This window comes from Astatotilapia calliptera, chromosome 13, assembly GCF_900246225.1.
Source record: "Astatotilapia calliptera chromosome 13, fAstCal1.2, whole genome shotgun sequence".
NCBI lineage: Eukaryota > Metazoa > Chordata > Actinopteri > Cichliformes > Cichlidae > Astatotilapia > Astatotilapia calliptera.
In genome coordinates, this window is record NC_039314.1 from 22,505,515 (window position 1) to 22,517,647 (window position 12,133).

Sequence of the window (12,133 nt, forward strand, 5' to 3'; positions counted from 1 at the left end):
GGGCTCCACTCACACTCAGTGTTGAGGAAGTGTGTTGCTGTGTTTTGTGGCGCGATGTGTTCAGTTGATGTGTGGAGAGGAATAAAGAAGGAGCGAGAACTAAGAGCTCCTTTTCGCCAGTTCCATCTGCGCCAGGTTTTCCAGCGTTTGGCAGCGCACGGCCTGATCATCAACCCTTCCAGTTGATGTGCCAGTTTGGGTTGCCTGTTCTGGATTTCCTCGGGCACCGCATTTCCGCTGAGGGTGTGGTTCCGTTGCCCGACAGAGTCCAGGCCGTTTTGGTTTTTCCGTGTCCCACGTCAGTTAAAGCGTTGCAGGAGTTCTTGGTGATGATCAATTTCTACAACTGCTTTCTCCCCAGAGCTGCCCACCTGCTACAGCCGCTCTATGCTGCCTTAAAAGGTAAAACAGCCAAAGATCCTGTTGACTGGCTGCCGGAACGCATCCAGGCGTTTTCCGCAGCCAAATCTGCGCTGGCTGACGCTACCCTGCTGGCCCACCCGTTTCCATCGGCGGAGATCGTGTTGACCACCGACACATCCGACGTGGCAGTGGGTGCCATGTTGGAACAGCGGGTTTCAGGTCTCTAGCAACCGCTTGCCTTTTTCAGTCGTATGCTCCGGGATGCCGAACACAAGTACAGTGTTTTCGACAGGGAGTTGCTGGCCCTGAACCTCGCGACACAACATTTTTGTTTTTTCCTCGAGGGTGGCAACTGTACTGCGTACGCTGACCACAAGCCTTTGACGTTTGCCATGTCCAAGGTCTCTGACCCATGGAGTGCACGCCAGCAGCGCCAGTTGCCGGCCATTTCGGAGTTTACCACAGACATTCAGCATGTGGCTGGTAAGTCCAATCACGTCGCTGACTGTCTCTCACGCGTGTTGGTTTCTCCAGTGTATGTCGGCGTCAACTATGCTGCCATGGCCACTGAGCAATGTGCTGTCCTGGACGTCCATGCCCTTCAGTCAACGAAAAAGGGGCCTCGTGCTGGAGGACACCCCCGTGTGGGACGGCGGTCCGCGCCTGCTTTGCAACGTTTCCACCGGCTGCCACCGCCTGGTGGTTCCCCTTTAGTGGCGTCGTCGTATTTTTGACTCGGTGCATGCCCTCTCTCATCCAGGCGTCCGGGCCTCGGTCAAGCTGGTTAGCGCCAGGTCTGTTTGGCCGGGCCTTTGCAAAACAGTGAAAGACTGGGCTGCGGCTTGTATCTCATGCCAACGCTCGAAAATCCACCGGCACACGCAGGCACCCCTTGAACATTTCTGCGTCCCCGGTAGGCGTTTCGATCACATTCATGTGGACCTGGTTGGTCCCTTGCGACAGTCGCAGGCTTTCACGCATCTTTTGACTGTGGTGGACCGCACGACCAGGTGGCCAGAGGTGGTACCCCTGGCGTCCACGACAGCGGTGACGGTGGCCAGAGCATTTTTTGTCAACGTGGGTTTCGCGTTTCGGTCCCCCTGCTGACATTACCTCGGACAGGGGCCCCCAGTTTGTTTCTGAGCTTTGTTCTGCCATGGCTGACGGCCTGGGGGTCAAGGTCCACCGCACCACAGCAAGCTAACAGGATGACGACTGGGTCGACCGTCTTTCGTGGGTTTTGCTGGTATTGTGTAGCGTGGTTAAAGAAGACCTCGGGGATTCCCCGGCTGAACTGGTCCTCGGCCAGCCCCTCCGGTTCCCCGGAGAATTCTTACCTGAGAGCCCCCACCCCGTGTTTCGATATCATCTGTGCTGCCTTTTTGCCCCCCAAAGGACTCAGGACTTTGCTGTTCCTGGCACCACTGCCTGCCTGACACTTTTGTTCTGAGGTCGTTGGACTCTGCTCGTTTTGTTTTCGTCAGGCACGATGCCCAAAGGACTCCGCTGCATCCACCATATGATGGGCCATACAGGGTTCTTAAACCGTGGGTTCTTAAAACTGTGGTGGACCACTAGAGGGCTCCACTCACACCCAGTGTTGAGGAAGTGTGTTGCTGTGTTTTGCGGCGCGATGTGTTCAGTTGATGTGTGGGGAGGAATAAAGAAGGAGTGAGAACTAAGAGCTCCGTGTCGTCCATTCTTATCTCCACAGTATATCCAATAATTCTTCTTTTATCTTGATATGAATAGAAAAAAACAACAACTTTATATTTGGTTGTAAATTAAATTAAGATGTTTTCACTAATTAACTACGTATTAAATGACTATTCAGTGTATTTGTCAGTATTCTGCTCTATATGTTAGTTTTTTATACTATTGCTGCAATAGTGTTACAATATTACAACATTTGTAATGGAAACATTCCCTTCCTTGCTAGAAAAGAAGTAAATGAATAGTTAGACTGCTCCTCAGTTCTTATTCTTAGTACAGAAAATGTCACACTTACAGTACATGACATAATATGCTATACTTGTATAAAATTAAACCGCAACTGGAAATAATTATCCACTAGCCTCTTTATTAGGCACTGCTTTGTAGGAAACGGATGATCTACTGGAATTTTCCTGCACAACCATATAGGATTTATTGAGAATGGTCAGAACATATCCAGTGAGTGGCAGTTCTCAGATCAAAAATGTCTTATTGATGCCAGGGGTGAGAGAAAAATAGCCAGACTGCTTCAAACTCATAGGAAGGAGGCAAAAACTTACATAACCACTCATTACAACTAAGTGCAGAATAGCATCTCTGAATGGATAACATATTGAACTTTAGGCTAAAGATTGACTACTACAGCAGAAGACCACAAACACTCTTAGCTATGGTCAGCTAAGAACAGTAAACTAAGGCTACAGTTCACATGGGCACATCAAAATCAGACAATAGGAGAATAATTTCATTCGTCTTATTGGGTTAGACTTTGGAAATCTATGTAGAATAAAGTTGCAAACTAAGGGATATATTCAACTACGGGTAATTTATTAACACGACAGGAGCAGCTTCTAATCAGAAAAGCACATCTCATGAGATCTGCATTTGCTATCAGCTATCAAGCCAATTAAAACATCAGGATGAATGAAGAGCTAATATTGAGACCTGTGCCTGATGTCCATTAAAGGCCAGATTATTTTCCAGATAGGGTCTAAAGTCAGTGTAGTCATCCCTCTGCCCTAAGCCATTTCACTTCATTTCACTGTGGACCCCACTGCGAAGGCTGTGAAATTCCAGCCACAGTTGTTGAAAAGAACCTGACACCAAAAATTGAAGCGTTACAGAAACCTTGTTACTGCTCATATTATGTGACTCCATTTGGTTGGAGGTTCCAGGTAAAGCAAATCTAAGATGAGGTGCCTTGGTAATTTGTATGTTTTCGTCACATCTTAGTGTAATATCCCAAATAAACTGACAAGTGTACCATTGAATCTATTGATTCTTATTCTTTTCTGTATTCTATATTTCTATACTTTTATTCAAATGCAATACTATTGTACTTTATTTTATTTTTATTTCTTATACATTGATATATTTTACACCTTTAGAGAGGAAATCTGAAAAATGCATATGCAAGCGGGTCGGTTGCAAAAATCTCTGAGGTCCCACCTTTTACATGCAATCTTGTCACTGTGCTCTCTTTGTAAATACCAACAGTAGTTTTTTTTTTAAATCACCAACAATGTGTTGTAAGAAACTGAATGAATATACTCCCCCTAGAGCTTGTTTGCCTCTAAGAAAGTCATATGCTGTGTCATGGTTTTAAAGAGACGAGACCCAAGGAGCAGGCTCACAGAGTCTTATTTACACCAGGATTAAGATGAATAGAGGACAGGTGGTTACCCTAACGATTGCTAAGAAGTGTTCAAGGAGAGTCTGCGAAGACGGAGAGAGGTAGTTAACAAATGACAGTGAAGAGGAAGGCTGCAATTGCTCAATCAATTTAAACTTTGAGTCCTTAATTGTCAGTGAAGTGTGTTGAAGCATGAGAGTGAAAGCTAGTGAGCAGGCTGGGGCTCAGAGGTGAAAGAAAGAGATTCGGTTCCAGGTAAGTCTTTGTGTGTACTTAAATACACCTTACCGATGAACGCAATGAGTCACAGGTGTGAGAGAGCAGACCAAGGATTAGGCAGCTCTGCCTGTGGATGGAGGCTCAGGTAATCTGTCCACCTCTCTCTAAGAAAAGTGTGTGTGTGTGTGTGTGTGTGTGTGTGTGTGTGTGTGTGTGTGTGTGTGTGTGAGAGAGAGAGAGAGAGAACAAGGGAGGGGAAAATTAAACAGACAAAGATTTCCCAGATCTGCCCCAAATCCTAACACTATGTTAATTGAAGAGCAAATAAATGCATTGTACTCTCTGCTCTAAGTGATTTTTGGAATGCCAGATTTAACAGTAAGCTACTTTCAGGGTCGCTTTGCATATTTGATTTTATTTGAATTGATAATTATTTACCATAATTCCTACTGTGAAAACTGAATGTTTTTTTTTTTAACATCTGCAGTTTTTCATAGTTTTTACTTTATCCTGCCCGGCAACTGGCTTGGTCCATGGTGTTTTTTTTTAAATGCAGTTAAAAGGGCCTGATGTAAGCAACTTGACCTTTTACCGATATCTCCAGAAGCAACAATTGTAGTAGCTTTGTTTTTCCTAAATCCATAACATGGTGTTTTTGTTTAGTGACTAACTTCTATTTCCAAAAGTATCCTAAAATGTATTGCAGACTCAAATCTATTATGACTATCTGATTCAACCTAATAAGCCCAGAGCTAAATTGTTCTAATATCAGAAGCTATTTTGTGAAATGAAGGCAATCAGAAGCTCACAGAGGACCTCTCCTGCAAGATGTAACATTTCATCTGAAAAGCCCTCAGTGAAAGCAAATGATATCTAGCACTCAAAAACAACTGGAGAGAGGATATCTTTAAGTAAATTGTGTGAATATTCTTATTTGCTGCTGACAAGCTTGACAGGTTTTCTGATAAAGCTGTTATTTAGGAGGTGATTGGAACTGGAAGAGTCAGTGAGTAGGAAAAAGCATTACTGTTCCCAGAAAGAGGAAATGAGGAAAAGAGAGGCTTAGTAAGAGGTGGTGGAGGAGAGGAGGAATCTGATGAAATTCACTGCACTTCAACATTTGTCTTCAAGGAGTGGAGAAGGAAAAGATACATGTACTGTAAAAACTATAATGGAGACTCAATTTGGGAGAGTTGGAGTGAGCAAAGATGGAAAGGAGTAAACAGAGTGAGTGGGAAATGGGGAAAAATGCAGAAAGTTACCAAGTGAGAAGTTAGAGTAAGCGAACTGAAAGGCAGAGAAAATGTGGGAGGAAAATCAATGTGAGCAAAATAAACTGGAAAGGAGTTTATTTATTTGTAAGGAAGAAGTCACAATCACGGGGAAGAGATAATGCAGGAGAAATTAATAGACTTATAAAAGAACATAGGGATTATAAAGACATAAATAGGGAGGAAATGTTGAAAACAGAAAAAAGAAGGAGGCAGGTGGCAGTCATGAGTGAAGGAAACAAAAACTCTTTGATGGGGCAGTAAGACAGAAAAGCTCTATAAATGTCAGTCCATGGTCATGTCCAAAATGGCAAGGGCAGTATAAAAGACAGGATGAAGCAAAGGAAGTAAAGAGGATAGGGCAGTTTCAGATAATACAGTAAATGAAAAGAAATTTGTAAGAACGAAGGAAGCGAGGGGCAGTGGTGAAGGTAGTGATTCATAAAATGAGGATGACGATGTCAAAAAAGAAAAGAAATAAAGAGGTTGAACAATTTAAGTGCAACAGAAATGAAAGAAGGAGGAGGAAAAGAAGGAAAGGGCATAGGAGAAAAGCAAGCACATGCTAGCTGCAAAGGTAGCCAGCATATATTTTCAGGCAGATATGGTCTGCACACCTGAAAAAAAAAACAGAGAGATTAAAAAAATGAAAATAATTTAAGACCATATAAAAAAGAAGAGGAAAAGCCAGAGAAGCAGAAAAGCAACACAAAGTTAATGAGACATAAAGTGCTGAAGACAAAGGGGTTGAATATATAAGCTGAAAATCATATAGGCACTGAGTAAAGAATGAGAGATAAATGGGAATTATTCAGTTTTTAAAATGCATGAAACAAAAGACAACGTTTAGGAAAGAGAAACTACAGAGCAGTAAACACACACATCAGCGGCTCTCCACTTTTGTGTGATGAGATGTATTAGTTTTCAGTTTTTTTATGGTTAAGAGTCCCCCCTGTTTAAAGCCCAAGGACTCATAGTGTCTCTTACAGTTATATAACATTCATCCCCGTCTGAACAAATGAATCATAGGCTAAGCCAAAAAATTAGAAAAAAGATGGTGAAGACAGGAGACAAAAGTGAGTGTCACCTCTGTCAAAAAATATGCTAAAGAGGGGAACTTAAAGTTACAAGCCTTCTCTTGTTGAATTTGTTTTGTTCACTTTTCAGGGTCCATCCTCTTCTTTTTTTTTTTTTTTTTTTTTTTTTTTTTTTTTTTTTTTTTGAAGAGAAACAAGTGCTTTGGCAACATCTGTGTTGGAGCTTATTAGATTCTACATCACGCTGCTGACAGTCGATCTCTCGCAGTTCTTTGTGGAGCAGAAAACCTCTGCTGCTTTACTTATTTTGGTCTGGTGTTGTGGATACTGCAGCTAATGCATGATTTAACTGCTGTATAACTTTAGTAAGATCATCTCATCAGCTGAGAATTGTACTACTTACACACCGTATACTTAAGCATTGGTTCAGTCTTTATGTCATCTAGATCCTGATAAACATTTTGAAGAGTTTGAACAGCTTAACATTGTACTTTGGCTTTGCTTATATTAGCTGCAGTTGTCCTGTTCTTCAGATAAGTGCTTTTCATTTACCGCACGACATCTTACTGCTTGACATCAAAATATATTCAACATTTAACCTAATCTGAACCTCACTCTGCCACAGTACCCTCCCTGTGGGCATCTGTTCATCATCTACTATTTGTCTCTTTCTGCCGACTTATCTTAATGTCAGACACACTGTGTCATCGCACAGAGTGGTAAAAGGAGCAGGGCCAAGCAGCCAAAACTGGAGACAGTGTCACATTTTCACCTGCAGTGATGATGAGCTGGCCATGGCCAGGACTATTCATAATTACTCATTCTGTCTGACACTGGGATGACACAGCCAGACACTGTTTGGGCTCATCTGAAAAGATCTTACTTATTACAGTTACATCACAGTCAGCTAAGTTTAGCTTACTTGCAGATTAGAAAAGGCACAAAGGCTTTTTATTTTTGTGTAAAGTTATTGTTTGTGGGCTATTCTGCACCCTTTGTTGTCATAAACATATAAAATAAGCAGATTCTGGAGATAAGCCAATGGAACAACAGTAGTTACCTTACAAGGGAAAAAGATCAGGATCAGCATCTAACTGATTCTATTTTAAAGTGTATCTAAAAATGCCCAGAATATTAAAACATAAACTTTCTCGCTGTTTTTCTTTTCTTTCTTTTTTATCTTAAAACATTATGTACCAATTTTCTGGCATCTGGTAGTTGATAGTTTCATATTTAGCAGGCAAATAAAATACCTGTGGTGTCATTTTTGTGAATATTTTAACTCAGGGAATGTGTCTGTCATTATTTTCAAATGACACAGAAAGAAGATCCAAAATGTACATATTCTATACTCCACACTTGTGCAAAGGAGTTAATTGTGAGCTTTAGCAGAGAATACATCGATATCATTATAGTGAGTAATGCAGCATCAAGTAGAACACAAACAGCACGGCTCGAGCGAGCAGCCTAAATGCCCTGCAGTCATGCAAAGTTAGACCAGTTAGACAGGAAAAAAACGAGAAAGAGAGAGAGATGTGTTCTTTTTAATGATTGCCATTCAATTATTAATTTAACCAGTATTTTGCACTTATTACACTTGTTGAATAATGTAAGCTGATGAATTATTTACTATGAGATAAAAATGGCTCGTGTTATAATTGCTGGCTCACAATTAGCTGACAGTCAGAGAGGACTGCAACAAGAGAAAGAAATTAACTTTAGAATGAACTTAACCCCTTCAAATTCTAAGGATGTTTAAACATACTGTCACTTGGGCTAATATCCTTTCATGTCTTGCTGTTGCAAGCATAATTATTTTGTGAAGTCGGTGGCTGTTTAGGATAAAATAAGCGCGGCAGTGTGTGTAAAATCTTTAATTAGCCCCACCATTAAAGCTTGTGATCTCATATTCTAAATGCAACACATTTCATTAGCTAATTAATGCTACCATACACCAGACCATCTTTGATTATGGGTGCTCTTGTGCAAATTTTCTCCTCACAACAATCGCCTCCGTAGGTAATTTGTGCAACCTGTTTTTACAACGTATAGTCAGATTTCAAATTAAGAGGCTTTAGTAGCAATAAGTCCATGAAAACGTTTGCTGGTGTTTTTCAGTAAAGCTAATTGTGTAATTATAAAACTGTCACTGTGCTGTTTAAATGTGTTCATGGCTGTAGAGAAACATTGTGCTTAAAAATGGCAGTTATTGTATGAAGCAACATTTATTTGGGCAACTCAGTCTCAGGCTTTTTCAGCGGTTTTGTTGGAGTGGCCAGAACAGATTTTAAATGTGGACACTCTACTGTATATATCGTTTCAGTCAGTAGGAACAAACAACAAACGTGGTCACAAAAAATGGTTCCAACGTCAGATTACATGCATAATACCGTTTTAAAATCCGACAGCAAAAAAGCAGCAATGGTGAGGGGAAAAAAGCATACAAACCCTATCAACACACAGCAACCAGAGATATTTTTAATCTGGTCACGGTGAAACCGGATCAATACTAAACACAGAATTCACATCATGTTTCTCTATCCATCCAGAATGAGTCATGCCGCATACACCAACGGTCTTTTCAAGCATCCTGTTCATAGAACATGGACTGAATCCAACACTTAATAGCCGCTGCGCTACAGGAGAGGATGTTTTACAGCAGTCATAATTTCCCTTAAGTAGAAACGCTTTCTACATCCAGTCCGAGTGCTTTGTCCTCTGCAGACATACTTCTTCTTAGCACAATCCTTTCAGATAAAATATGATCTTTTTCTCCAGTAACAGCATCTATTTTGAACTCTCTGAAAGTGGCAATAGGCTTTCAAAGATGAGGATGTAAATTAAGAATTTTTGGAGAAGCTTTCTATCTTCATAGCATTACAGTTTGTAATTCTGTGTATTCAAAACCAAACACTTCTACCTGCAGCTCGAATAATGGACTTATCAAGCTCGTATTTCAATAATAACATTGAAATAAACAGTTATAAATGGAGGTTGATTGGCAAATATAAATTGGCCATGTTTGATTGACTCTCCAGCCCCTCACAAGCACATCTAAATGCATGGGTGCAATCCCAAGCCCAATTTTAATGCACAAGTGTTTTGCTGGAGAGCAATTCTTACCACCTTTTTCCATTTTAGGATGCTTCCATTTAAATTTGTATTTGTATGAAGTGAAAACTTTATAATTGTTTCTTTTATAATCTATTGCTTTACTGCCTCAGTCAATCTAAGATGCTTTGTTTCTGTTAAGTTTTACATTATACATTATAGCCAAATCAGCAAATCAGGATCTATCTCAACCATAGCAGACAGATTAATAGATATATGATAAACTTGGGTCTTGGGAAAAACCTGGACAACAATTCCTTTTTTTCCTGATTAAGTGTCAGATATGGATAGTTGTTTCTCATCCATAGTCAGATCTAGTGTAAAATGTAAACCTAAATTAATTTTTGTACCCTAAATGTATCCGTGATTGGATGTGGCTCTTTGTTTGGTCACATCTGCACTATCTTCAACACAAGCATTTATCTAATACTGCAGTTTTCTTTATTTCAAAACAAAGGTGCAACCCTCAGGGCTAAAATATAAAGGTAATGTGGGAGTGTGAAAAACATTCCTTATGTGGCCACTTGAGAGTTAGCTAGAATCACCAGTGTCAAAATGCAGGGCTTTGTGGATAAAGAAACTCCCCATGAATTACTTTGATGAACACAAAACTCACCGTATGGTACTGGCTCCAAACCCAGAGGGCTAGAATACCAAATCTGAGAATTCAAAATGGTTGTCAACAAATTACTGGGTGATTCTTGCATGGTAACTTCATGCAAATTGGCAGAACAAAGGAGTTCCTAAGTAGAGCCTATTTAAAAATCTCACACATGGCATGATTATGCACAAATTATTCCCATTGTTGTTGCCAATTGTTCTGTGATTTCAGGTAATATCGAAGCAGTGGGAGCTGTGCGGCATATTGTATCTCTTTGTAATAGGTTTAACCAAACTGTCAGCATCTTCACTTATTAGATAAGAATGAACTAATGCCTCACATGAAAAATTCTGTCCTCTCTGCAAGAGCAGAATGATCCTCAATAGCTTGTAATGTCAGCATGAAACTGACAGAAACACCCCTTAAGTGTTGCCACTGGGCAAACTTTATGGGAATGCTCCACTTGTGATGTCACGTTTCATGAAATCCCTTCCTCACGCCATTTTCTCTCCTCTGCAGCTTGACCAATTTTAACCCTCAAGCGATTCCACAACACTCACAACTCATTGTATTATATCTATTTTTAATTAAAGCACCTTGGGACAACAGTTGTTGTGATTTGGCGCTTTATAAATTGAATTGAATCGAATTGAATTAGGTTTATATTAGCCACACATATCCATCCATTCATCACGCTTGTCCTATTCAGGGTCGTGGGGTTGCTGGAGCTTGTGCCAGATGCTACAGGGCGAGAGGCAGGGCACAACTTGCATAAGTTGCCACTCTATCTCAGTGCTAACACAAAGAGAGACAAACAACCATTCACGCACACAACTGCAGAAAACAATTACCAGTTAACCTGACATGCATATCTTTGAATTATGAGAGGAAGCTGGAGTAACCGAACCTACAAAAATATAGGGACACATGCAGGGAAAGGCATGGGAAAGGGAAAGGCCCAGCAGAGGCGCATACATACACACATGCATATCTATGTACGTACATATGCATTATCAGAGTTTCTGTTTTCTCCTGATTTTCTTTAATTTGAGTCCTTTCTGCATCAAGCCTTTAATTGAGCTTTTCCAATGAAACAGGTGGAAGGTCAGTGCTATGCTTATGGGCACAAGTGCCCCTAAACATAAGAAAATGTTTTCTAAATATGTTTGCCCTGCTCAGTAAACAGTGTAATGAGTAAACTGTGGCCTGCAGTGGAATCCATGCAGACTGAGAAGAGTTAGCAGGCAGATAAAAGTGGAACCATGTGGAGCTGAGGGCACTGCAGATGAACATTAAAGTTACTTTGAACTCCTGTAACTTTAATTCTCATTGACATGGAGCAATGTAGCTGTGAGCCACACCATGTACACTACAATTAAGATCAGTGAACCACATCCACCATAAAATAATCCTGTTACGCTGTCTCTGTCCATCTGTCTGTTAGCCTGGCTGGAAGCGCTTGTTTCCCCTACTGAGGGTCAGGGACAGTGAAGGGTCATGGACCGCCAGCAACATTTTCAGACATCAGATCCCAGGATTGTGTTCTTACGAAGAAGAAAGACTATATAAATATACTGGGAATGATTCGCTTGTTTAATAATGGTGAAAAAATGCACATGTTGGCTGAATAACCTCGCTGTGCTTAAAAAAAATCATTCCTATTTATTTGGCAGTGGATACCACATCATAGTGTTATTCAGCATACATTTCCCCTTGTATCTGGTTTATGACAATCTAAAAAGAACAGAAGTCTTCAAACAAACTGGATTAGGAGGACGCATGCGTGAGCTAGTGAAGGCTGAGGGTTCGAGCTCTGCAGCACCCCTGGGTGGATCTCCAAAGTCATGTAGGTCTAAAAAAATCATATAAAAGTTTTGATTTTTAGATTTTATGAAAGTTTAGGTTATTTTCGTATTCTATGACATTATTATTTTTTTATTTTAGAGAAATCTAAGCTTTGGTTGCTGAGATTTAGTCACATTCTTGATGATAGTGTAGTCACTTTTGAGAGACATGCAAGCATGCAGGAAAATTGTGCGTGAGTGGTAGAAGTCTCAATGATTCCACCAAAAATATGACTATGCTGTTGATTCTGATGATTCAGAATCAAAAGCTGGGAGTCTGCACTTTCAATTTTATCCCTCAACAAAGAAGAAGTGGGGCGCCAGCTGCTTATTTTAGCCTT